Below are 11,303 nucleotides of genomic sequence, written 5' to 3' on the forward strand. Positions count from 1 at the left end.
TACTCTTAAGATTTCATATTTAAAAACAGACTAATCTCTAACAGTAATAAAGCTTTTGTGTACATTACTTGGCTATTAGATTACTGTGTTTTAGTCGTTAAGAAGTTGACAAAAACATAGAACAAGGACTCTCCAATAGTAATACTTCTCAGCAAGAAACACTAGCAAGAATAATCCAATATGTATACAACACTGTCTGAAAGCATTTGTAAGCTCTCACACACTAAACATCACAAAATTCAAACATTAATTCAAATGGCACACACAAGCAATGCAATGGCCTGATCCTCCCAACTTCAAACAAACATAACCCAGAGAACATCCAAACTGAGTACCATTCTGAAAAGACTGTAGATTCAACTCCACAAAATGAAGCATCTGCCAATGAATCAGGAACACACAACAGTGACCACTGATTACTGGAAGAACATGTATGTGTCTATTGACAAACACTTGAGAAGGTGGCTTAGTGGCTAGAGCACTAGACTGGGATTCAGAGGACCAAAGTTCTTGCCAGCTGTGCCGCTAACTTGGTAGGAGGCCTTTGGCAAGTCAGTATGCTTCAGGTTTTCTCATCTGACACTTACCTCCTTTAAAAAGGACTTTGGGATCAACTGATTTAAAAAAAAAAAAAGTATTTCTATATTATTACAATGCTCCTAGGATTCTCTCATTTTTTCACTTTGGCAAATATGCACGTATTGCCATGAGAAAAAAAGTATTCTGTTCCAAACCAACCACTTCATTCCATATTCAAGAAAAATTTCAGTACACACTATTTAAGCAAATTTTGTATTTAAAATGAAAGGCAGCATTAGGCCACATCTCCAATGGGAAAGCATATTATATTAGACAGTACTATGATTTTTTTTTACCTAACATGATAAACGACTAGTGTTTGTATAATGTTTGTATAAAGTTATGTATAATGTTTGTTAAGACACAAAGGGATAATCTATACCCAAATTGGAACCAGAGTAACTATATCAGTTTTAATTCACAATTTACTGAATGTCTACATATAACTACTTATTTCAGATTAAAAGTGTCCTATTTCAGTTTAATGTAAACTAGTAAAAAAAAATCAGAATAGGACATAATCTGAACTTAGACTTCATACAGATTTCCATTGTGAATTAAAACTGAGTTAGTTACTTTGGCTCCAGTTTGTACACAAGCCTCTCATTAAAAGATTTCCTAACATGATGAATATACCTAAACAGGCTGTACAAAATTATATAAAACAATAGAATAGTGAGTGCCATTTGGAAGTCTGCTAAAACCATGTAGGTTACTGATAACCACGTTTTTATGATAAAAGATACGCATGTTTTCTAAACATACTTGTTTCCATACAACTGAAGTGAGATTTTGCTGCCAAAAATATTTTAACACATTTATGTTTCCCTAAAAGGTTTACTCACTGGAATTCAAAGGAGCTATGCCAGTTCATTAGACAAAATTTCCATGAAATGGGATTACTTACAAGAACGTAATAAAATGAAGTGATAACTTTTGAATTTCATAGAATTTACAAATTGTCAAAGACATGCAAAAGTTCCACTGTTACTTCTGCTACAAACACAATATTAGGGAAATAACAATACCTAGGCAAGTATTAATTCCTGAAACACAACATTTATTCTTGTCTCTGAGTAAAGCTTTTCTATTTCCTAATTAAAGGAAGGAAATGAAATAACACCTTGCCTTTTTCCCTTAGCAGTGTAAACATACTGATATCTCCTGGAAATTCGTTTCCAAAGAGACCACTCCAGAAAGAGAGGGAAAAACATAGCATGTGAAGCTTTAAAAGCATTTATGAACACAGAAGATTGTATCGCTTCTGGGACAGTAATGATTTCCATAAAGTTTCTCCTCGTCACACTGCAGGACACAGTACACTAACAGTAGTGGCAGCATTTGACTTGTGATGTGTATGCCAAGTCTGTAACAGTCATTTAACAGATGAAACCTAATAAATTGAAGTTATTCAACACAATTTGTTTCTCGTATGCTGGAAATCTAATGAGTGGAGGAGCTCTGAGCAAGGGGAAAGGGTAAAGCTATTTCTGCTGTGGCTCAGGGCAACACCTGCAAAACCAAATAGTCCCAGGCGGTGAGGAGATAACAGGACAACGCCAAGGTCAATCTGCAACACGGTACGAAGCCCCTAACATCCCAGCAATTGCGGACCCTTGCAACATCCTTCACCCATGACTCAAAGCGCCCATACCGCCCCAGCTGTGCCCCACCAGAGCGCTCCCGCACCACCACCCCCATCCCACAGCAGGGGCCCGCTCAGACAGCCCCCTCCCCCTGCCACCATCATCCCGACCCCCAAGGAAACGGCCGCGCCCACAGCTCCCCTCCACTCCCGCAGCCCAGCGGAAAGAGCCGCGGGCGGGGAGGAAGGCGCTTTGCCCTCAGATCCTCCCACACTGGCCCGACCCCACTCCAGGACAGTCTCCTCGGGCAGGAACATGGCGAAGGAACCGGGGGCAGGAGCCGAGGCCCCCGCACTCACCTGTCACCAACGGCCGGGGCCGGCTCGCCAGTGAGCTCCGCGCAGGAAGTGGAGGGCACGGGGAAGGAGGGCGGTCGGGGCCGGGGGCCTAGAGAGGAAGGGGGCCAGGGCACGCAGAAGGAGGCGGTGTAACGTCGGAAACAACTGCCTATCACAAATCTATACCCAGGGCGTACTGAGCATGAACAGTGCAACTGAGCATGCTCAGTAGCGTCGGAAACAACTGCCTATTACAAATCTATACCCAGGGCGTACTGAGCATGAACAGTGCAACTGAGCATGCTCAGTAGCGTCGGAAACAACTGCCTATCACAAAGCTATACCCAGGGCGTACGGAGCATGCTCAGTAGCATCGGCAACAACTGCCTTTCACAAAGCTATACCCAGGGCATACTGAGCATGCTCAGTAGCGTCGGAAACAACTGCCTATCACAAAGCTATATCCAGGCGTACTGAGCATGCTCAGTAAGAGGCCCTCACTCTGCCCTTACATGGCTTCAGATGTTGTTCCCGGCTCTTTACCCTCATTAAAAAAGGGCTCAGGGGGGCATATGGCAGCGGGGGGGAGGGGCATGGTGTGAGCAGGGGGACACAAATTTACCAATTTGTGGGTCAATTTACTTTCTGGAGCGGCAGAGCAGGGGCTCGAAGGGAAAAATGGGGGAAGGGGTTGATTGGAGTTGTGAGACGCGCCAGCTCCTGTAGCAGGGTTTTGCCTCCACCCAAGGAGGTACCAAGGGGGTAACTGTTACTCAGCGGGTGAGCCCTCTGTCAAGGGTCCAAATCTGGGGGTGGGGGCACAAAGGGGGCGGAGAGGAGTTTTTATTTGCCTTTTCTGAGAGACCCGTTCCTGAGCACCGGGCAGCTTCCTGTTTGCTCTTAAAGGTGCCAGCCCCTCCAGCCTCTCCCTCTCTGCACTGCTATAGCACATGGGGCAAAATGCTGCAGGCACCCCACACGCAGCTATGAGGAGCATGTAACACATTTTGAAGATTTAAGAGTCTCAATCAGTTAATACATACTGGCTACATCTAGACTGGCATGATTTTCCGGAAATGCTGTTAACGGAAAAGTTTTCTGTTAAAAGCATTTTTGGAAAAGAGCGTCTAGATTGGCACGGACGCTTTTCCACAAAAGCACTTTTTGCGGAAAAGCGTCCATGGCCAATCTAGACATGTTTTTGCACAAAAAAATCCCGATCGCCATTTTCTTAATCGGGGCTTTTTTGCGTAAAACAAATCTCAGCTGTCTACACTGGCCCTTTTGAGCAAAAGTTTTGCACAAAAGAGACTTTTGCCTGAATGGGAGCAGCATAGTATTTCTGCAAAAAGCACTGATTTCTTACAGTAGGAAGTCAGTGCTTTTGCGGAAATTCAAGCGGCCAGTGTAGACAGCTGGCAAGTTTTTCCAGAAAAGCGGTTGATTTTCCGGAAAAACTGGCCAGTCTAGACACAGCCAATGTCTCATAACAGTTCAAATATGCGTGTTATCTCTTGCAGTGAGTCCCTGAATTGCATTTCTCATCCTTCTAACCCGTTTTAGTGATAGCTTTGCTCCTTTATAAATGTCATGTCTATTACTCTTCTTAGGGGGCTGCATCTCCTGCTTACTATGCTCACCAATCAAATCCCCCTCTAGTGTGGGGGTTTGAATGAATGGTGTGGGAGTGTGGGGTTCCGGCTTGAGAAGTGGGTGTCACTTACTTGCTTTTATGTGGCTCCCAGCACTGTAGCTCAGGCCCCATCTAAGAACCCTTTTAAAATCCAGCTAATTTATTTTTCATTAATCACTTGAATTAATTGCGAACCTTACTTTTCATTTGATTCTAAAACTTGAGAGTTTGCCCTCACCTGCACTGCTGGCCATGTTCACTTTTGTTCACCCTACTCCAAAAAGATTTAGCTGATATGGGGAGATTTCCAAGCTAGGAAGTGAAAATGATTAGACATCCTGAAAGGTTCTGCGTGAAGAGAGACTGGACTGGTTGGGACTGGTTGGGACAAGATGGGGTTTTGTGTCTGGCTACAGATTCCCATTTCCAAACCATAAAATAATAAAACGGATTTATCTAAACTTTACCCTACTTACAGATAGTGATGAGTCTTTTCTTGGAAAGAGAGACATGTCTGTCCCCCTCAGTAGTTGAAGAAACACTGCCCGGGGACAAAGGAAGGGGGAAAAAAAACAAAATTTCCTTTGTCCCAGTTTGAAATTCCTACCTATATTTCCATTGCAAAATTGCGACTGTGGAGGGTAAGAGAATAAAATTGGAAACTCTCTAAGGCAAAGTGTCAAGCAATATGTATAGCATATTTCATATGAAACCGATTAAAGAGCCACCAGCATCAGTTTCCAAAAGTACACCAGAGGAAACTATTGGCACAGAATTTCTTGTTGTTGAAGCAGAGCCATACTTAGGAAATCATGGAAAATGGGAGGGTGAAGTATCTCACAAGTGTCCCAAAACAGTGACAGGCAGAGAGGTCACAGCATTGGACCACAGGAGGTTATAGTAAAATATATTTCTGAAAGCAATACAAGTGAGGAGGAGGAAGAGGAGAAAGACAATGATACTGTTGCCATGGAGTTTGGGGAAGGAAAAGAGTGGATTCAGAAAGGTAAATTCTTTACACACTGTGTGATTGTGTCTGCCATTTTAATGCAAATTCTGAAATGGTGAACCCCATCTAACAGAAATGTTCCTTCCTATCTGGAGTATGCTGCATTTGTCCTTATTAAACTTCATCCTATTTACCTCAGACCATTTCTCTAGTTTGTCCAGATCATTTTGAATTATGATCTTATCTTCCAAAGCACTTGTAACCCCTCCTAGTTTGGTATCATCCACAAACTTAGTAAGTGTATTCTCTCCAAATAAGATCCATGGAGAACCCCACTTGTTATGCCCTTCCAGCATGACTCTGAATCATTAATAACTACTCTCTAAGGGTACGTCTACACTACAGTGTTATTTTGAAATATCTAATTTCAAAATATCTTATTTCAAAATAATGCGTCTACACACAAAATGCATTTCAAAATAGCATTTTGCTATTTCGAAAAAAGTGTATCCACGCTGATTGGACGCTGAATTCCATTGGCCAGCTGAAACTGGTTCCTGCAGAGCATCAGGTCAGGAGTTACTTTGTGTGGCTGCTGCCTGAGGCTATATGAGGCCTGTGCTTAAAGGGACCCTCCTGGACAGCTGGTTCTTAGGTTACCCTAAGCGACTGGTGGGACCACATCATCCTGGAGCGCTGGGGAGAACAACAATGGACCCAGAACTTTAGGATGAAGGAGGACACCTTCATGGAGCTCTGCGAGTGGCTCACCCCTGCTCTGCAGAGACGGGACATGCACATGAGGCCCACCATTCCCTTCCAGAAGCATATGGCCATCGCCCTCTGGAAGCTCTCCACAGCGGATAGCTGCTGATCCGTGCGGAACCAGTTCGACGTGGGGAGCTAAAATGATTAGGACAACTAAAATGATTAGGGGTTTGGAACGGGTCCCATATGAGGAGAGGTTAAAGCGACTGGGACTTTTCAGTTTAGAAAAGAGGAGACTGAGGGGGGATATGATAGAGGTCTATAAAATCATGAGTGGTGTGGAGAGGGCTGATAAAGAAAAGTTATTTATTAGTTCCCATAATAGAAGAACTAGAGGACACCAAATGAAATTAATGGGTAGCAGGTTTAAAACTAATCAAAGAAAGTTCTTCTTCACACAGCGTGTAGTCAACGTGTGGAACTCCTTGCCAGAGGAGGCTGTGAAGGCTAGGACTATAATAGAGTTTAAAGAGAAGCTGGATAAATTCATGGAGGTTAGGTCCATAAAAGGCTATTAGCCAGGGGATAAAATGGTGTCCTTGGCCTCTGTTTGTCAGAGGCTGGAGAGGGATGGCAGGAGACAAATCGCTTGATCATTGTCTTCGGTCCACCCTCTCTGGGGCACCTGGTGCTGGCCACTGTCGGTAGACAGGATACTGGGCTAGATGGACCTTTGGTCTGACCCAGTATGGCCGTTCTTATGTTCTTATGAGATCCACCGTCGGAGCAGTGCTCATGCAGGTATAGCAGTCTCTGGCCATTGTGCCAGGTCGCAGGTGTGTGCAAGGAGGGGATGGGCTGCTCTATGGAAAAAGGGGGGAGGTGGTGCAAGTCCCCTCCATGGGAGGGTTTGTTCTGTCCCGCCTGCACTAAGGACTGCCTGAGGTGGCCAGGATTGCAGGAGGGGTTGCTCCTGGGGTGTGGGGGCATGGGGCAGTGGCAAGGAAGAAGCAGTCTCAGCCACCCTGGCACTTCAGGGACTCTCTGTTTTGTGTGTCCCTCTGCAGGTGGTCAAGGCCATCAACAGAGTGCTGCTCCGCAGAGTCATCCTGTAATCCTCGTTCTATGAGGAAGAAGAGATATGTCGAAAGAGGAGGTTTTTCCAAAATTTGGCACCATGTAGACTGGCCAAATTTCAGAAAAGGCTCTTTCAAAAGAAAAGCGGAAAAAAATATGTAAATTGCTGTTCACAAATTGCATATCTTTTTCTGACTTTTCTTTGCAGTGTAAACCTAGCCTAAGAAATTGTAAGTTATTTTCAAACTCTGGCTAAAGCTAAGTTTGGCCTCTGATGCAGGAATTCCATTTCCTTCAATGTGTAATCCTCAGAATTTCAAGACTTACTTTGAGTTCACAGTGAATTTTCTGAGAATTTACAAATGGATTAATTTATTAGTTTAAATTCATTTTAAAATGCAGCCTTGAAGAAATATAGTACCTGGGGTCAGACTTTTTGTTCCAAGTTACTATTAATGGAACAATACAGAATTTTCAAGTCCGCCCTATTGTCATCCGCCTTGCCGATGTTGACACGGTCATCGAGGGGTTTGGCGCCCTGGGCTTCCCCAACTGTGGGGGGGCTATCAGCGGGACACACATCCCCATCTGTGCCCCGGAACACCACGCCTCCCTCTATATCAACCGCAAGGGATACTTTTTCATCATCCTGCAGGCTGTGTCTGACCACCGGGGCTACTTTGTGGACATCAATGTGGGCTGGTCCGGCAAAACACATGACTCACGTCTGTACTGCAACTTCTCCATTTGCCAGAGGCTGCACACCGGGACTTTCTTCCCCGACCACCACATCAGGGTTGGGGACATGGACATGCCTGTCTGCCTGCCAGGGGCGGACTGGCAATCAAAATAGGCCCAGGAAATGGATTGAGAACAGCCCTCCCCATGACATCACTCCTGCATGCCCCTCCCTCTTTCCCTGTGTCCGGGGCCGGCTCTAGGTTTTTTGCTGCCCCAAGCTAAAAAAATTTTGGCCACTCCCGCCCCCCCCTCCCCCAAGTGAGGGTGTCATGACACAGCACAAGGGGGCTGGGTTCCTGGGCAGGTGTGGGAAGGGGGAGGGGGGATTGTTTAGAGATCAAGACAGGAGATGGAGGTCCAAGTGGGTGGCAGGGGAGATGGGGTCCCAGCAAGGTTGCAGTGGGCCAGGAGGTGAGGTGCAGGGTTGCTGGGCAGAGGCCAAGTCAGGGGAGAAGAAAAGGAGGAGGGGGGGGGATCGCAGGACAGTGGGCAGGGGCACACAGGTGGGGGAGGAACAGCCGGGCAAGCGGAGTTCACAGGCAGGGGAGTTGCGGGGGAGAGAACACAGGCGGGGGAGGGGGATTTGTGGGGGGCGGGGCACATGGGAGGAGGGATGGCCGGCCGGAGGGCGAGGGGCTGCACTCCCTCGAAGGCATTGCTGGGCCCTGCCAGGGGAGCGAGCCAACTTCAGCCCTGCAGGTGGTGGCAGAGCCGTGTGGGGCCTGTGCCTGGACACACAAGAGCCCGGGCCAAGGGGAAGGTGAGTCACAACAGGGCCACACTGCTCCCCAAGTGGGAGCTGGCAGCGCCTCCCAGGGCCACGGGGAGCTCCTCAGGCAGGGTGACTCTCCAGAGTGGTGCGAACCCAGTGAGCTGGGACTCACGCCGACCCTCTGGCCAGTACTGATGAGCCCCTGCAAGGAAACGAGGAGGAGGAATGAGCCCAGAGTTGAAGAGGAAGAAGCAGGAGGGGGAGCAGGCGTGGGAGGAGGAGCAGTAACTGGGGAGGCAGCAGGAGGCAGCAATCTCTGCACCAGGGTCTGCAGGTGGTTACAGATGCAATTGCCCTGGACAAGCAGCTCCCGCCCACTCTTCCGCTGCAGCTGCAGGTTTTCGTGCACCCAGTAGTCCGGGTGCAGTGCAGGCCTCGCAGTATCCCCAGGTGCTGCCGCTGGTACTCCTGATTATGAGTCAGCCTGCTGAGTGCCCAGGTGCAGGAGGATGTCCTGGGCGGATTGGTGCGCCCTTCACTCACAGGACTGCACTGCGGACCGTGTGTTGAGTAGCCCTGTACTAAAGTGTAAGTATACCAGGTCCAGGAGTGGTCGTTGAAGCTCCCCACCCTATCTCCAGCCCTGCCCCTTCTGTTAGGCCCTGCTTCTTTTCCCCACCCAGGGAGGCAGAGCGGCACACCACGTGTGTGCTTCCCCCTTCCAACAAAGGGGAAAGGAGGAAGCACATGCTCACTGCAGCCTCCCCAGTTCCCATGGAAGGAACACCACGCGGCCTAGCCATAACCAGCCCACTCTCTCGAGCACCTGGGAAGGGAGGAGGCTTGGCCGGGCCAGACTGCGTGGTGCAGGAAGCCCTGCCTCCTCCTTCCCCTGGTGCTCTGTGACTGAACAGGCCAGGCTGCATGATGCAACGTGCCCTGCCTCCTCCCTCCTGCATTGCTCCAGGGCTGGAGAGGCTGGGCTGGGCTGGGCTGGGCTAGGCCACAAGGATCACTGGGGAGGGAGGAGGCTAAATTTTTTCTCAACAATTACTGCATTTGCACAGAAAAAGGCTAGAAAAGCATTTATTAAATAACAATTATTCAAATTCTCTCTCTCGTGCCTTATTTTGTTTTATCATGTGTCGTCATTTTTATTACCGCTAGAGGTTGGGCAGGATTATACTAGGTATACTAGGTCAAGTATACATTAGAGGCCTCATTGCATTACCAAAAAATATGTATTATTCTAAGAGAAAGGACAATGAAAATTGAAATAATAAAGTTTTATATTTACATATATATCAATACATAGGTGAGGATGCAACTAAAATCTGGTAAATTTTATGTATTTAGAGGCTCCTTATAATCTGAGTCCTCAAAATATATCTTAGTTTGTGCATAAATCTGATACTGGCTGGGGCCTCAAAAGCTGGAAGTAGCCTGGACCTCTAAGAGAGCCGGCTTCTTTCCCTGCTGCAGTCCCATCTGCTGCTGAAGATAATTAGGGTTGCCAGGTGTCCAGTATTGACCTAGACAGTCCGGTATTTTCGCTTCCTGTCCGGTAAAAAAAATTTAGAAAATACCAGACATCTAAAATATCTGGTATTTTCTGTTTTTTTTTTCCCTGCCAGAAGGCGAAAATACCGGATACCTGGCAACCCTACAACACACTCAGCAACCAGACCCAGTCCCCAGACCTCCTGCTGGACATCCCCCAGCGCCCCCACTTACCTGGTTCAGCAGTGGCTTGTCTCCTGGCTTAAAAAGAAAAACAAAATGGCTGCCAGTAAAAATACCTCTTCTTAAAGGGGCTATGCTGTTTTTTTTTTGTTTTTTTTTTTTTTTTTTTTTGCTTAATAATTGCTGTCGGGGGTCCTTTTTTTTGCTCAATAACTTTGGTCTCCCCCCCTTTTTTTTCTTCTCAACAGAATTTTTTTCCCAGTGTTTTTTTTTTTTTTTTTTTTTGGTGAGGGAGGGTGATTGGTATTTTTGGTTAAACCATCTGGCAACCCTAAAGATACTGTCTTGAAGCCCCTGCAGTGGGGGAGTTGTGCCAGAGTCCTGGTGTGACAGGCTAGGAAGGGAAGCTGGGATTGCAGGGGCCAGGGGGCAGCAGCCTCCATGAGGAGGTTTTCCATGGAGAACAAGGAAAAAGAGGCCTATAGGGCTGCCTAGTATCTCTTGCTGCACTCTCTGACCTGCACTTTGCCCTGGCATCACAGACCATGCCTGAACACCTCCCAGTGCTTCCTTCCCAAGCTGCAATCCTGCAAACCTCCCTATTGTTTACTGGCAGCTTTCAGATAATAGTTTTTTGCTGAAAACTGATATGGGCTAAGAGGGAGGTATCCATTTTATTTGTAGAACTTTGAAACCGAGCAAAGTGTCCAGATTTTCAAAATAAAAAAAACCAGGAAATTTCTTTTGCCACAGAAATGTGTGTTGCTGGGTCTCAAGGGCCTTAGCTTATTAACTACAATAGGGCTCCCAAGACAGTGCAGGCATCCACCTATGAAGATTTTATGGGAGGTTCAGGGTCTGAGACATTCCAGCCTTCAGGATTAGGAAAGAGGCCCACTCCTGGTGGTTAACTCTGTCCCCGCTGAATTCTTTGGAATGTCACAGCTATGTGAATTTGTTGGGTGACGTGCACTGAATGAGACAGTGGTCCTTAGGAGCCATGAGAGGCCTGTGCATCAGCTTTTATTTCATCTGGTGAACAGTTCATTTAATTTATTTAAATTTTATTTAATAAACCCCCTGGGAAACCCACCCAAAACCTTCTGTTTCAAAATTATGCATTGCTAGGCAACAGTAAATTTAGCTTGTATGCCATTTACAAATGCAAGGATTTAAAGCAAGGACATGAGCAAGTCAGAAAAGCATATTTCACATCATTCACATAACTAAGCATGTGAAACGCTAATTCTGAAAAGCAAAGGTTTATATGTGCTTTAATGTCATAGCTTTATAGTAT

General features: G+C 46.5%; 1 protein-coding gene across 2 annotated transcripts in view; it reads right to left on the reverse strand.

Moving 5' to 3' along the window:
* Window positions 1-2,754, reverse strand: part of WDR37 (WD repeat domain 37) — a 93,569-nt gene extending 90,815 nt beyond the window's left edge. Inside the window, exon 1 of one of the 2 annotated variants that reach the window (XM_006111891.5) lies at window positions 2,525-2,754. The gene's annotated coding sequence lies outside the window, so the exon portion shown is untranslated. The remainder of the gene's footprint in view (window positions 1-2,524) is intronic. The other variant, XM_006111890.5, reaches the window with a different exon arrangement.
* Window positions 2,755-11,303: the final 8,549 nt, after the last annotated feature.

Source organism: Pelodiscus sinensis, chromosome 2 (assembly GCF_052426305.1).
Source record: "Pelodiscus sinensis isolate ZL-2025 chromosome 2, ASM5242630v1, whole genome shotgun sequence".
Classification (NCBI taxonomy): domain Eukaryota; kingdom Metazoa; phylum Chordata; order Testudines; family Trionychidae; genus Pelodiscus; species Pelodiscus sinensis.